Source organism: Tachypleus tridentatus, chromosome 7, assembly GCF_004210375.1.
Source record: "Tachypleus tridentatus isolate NWPU-2018 chromosome 7, ASM421037v1, whole genome shotgun sequence".
Taxonomy (NCBI): Eukaryota; Metazoa; Arthropoda; class Merostomata; order Xiphosura; family Limulidae; genus Tachypleus; species Tachypleus tridentatus.
Window position 1 is genome coordinate 46,695,816 of NC_134831.1, and position 371 is coordinate 46,696,186.

Here is a 371-nt window from a genome sequence, read left to right on the forward strand (position 1 = left end):
ACAAAACTGCACGCTGGGCTATCTGTGCTTTGCCCACCACGGATACCGGAACCCGGATTTTAGTGTTGTGAGTCCCCACTGGGGAACGAAAGCAAACTATCTCTTATAAAATTAAAGAAATACTTTAAAGATTTATGAATTCATCTGTTAAAAAATAAGATTCAAGAAATGCAAGAAAATTCTCATTGATAAGGCTAATTGTAATATTGGTATCATTTATAAAAGGTTTTAAACATTATGATAAAAGAAATCAATAGAACAAAAAATTTAAACTATTAACTAATCAAAAGAAACAGTAATTAACAATCACATTAAGGTTTATAATAAACTTTAGTATAAGCAATTTATTATGTAGATTTATCTTTTGTTTA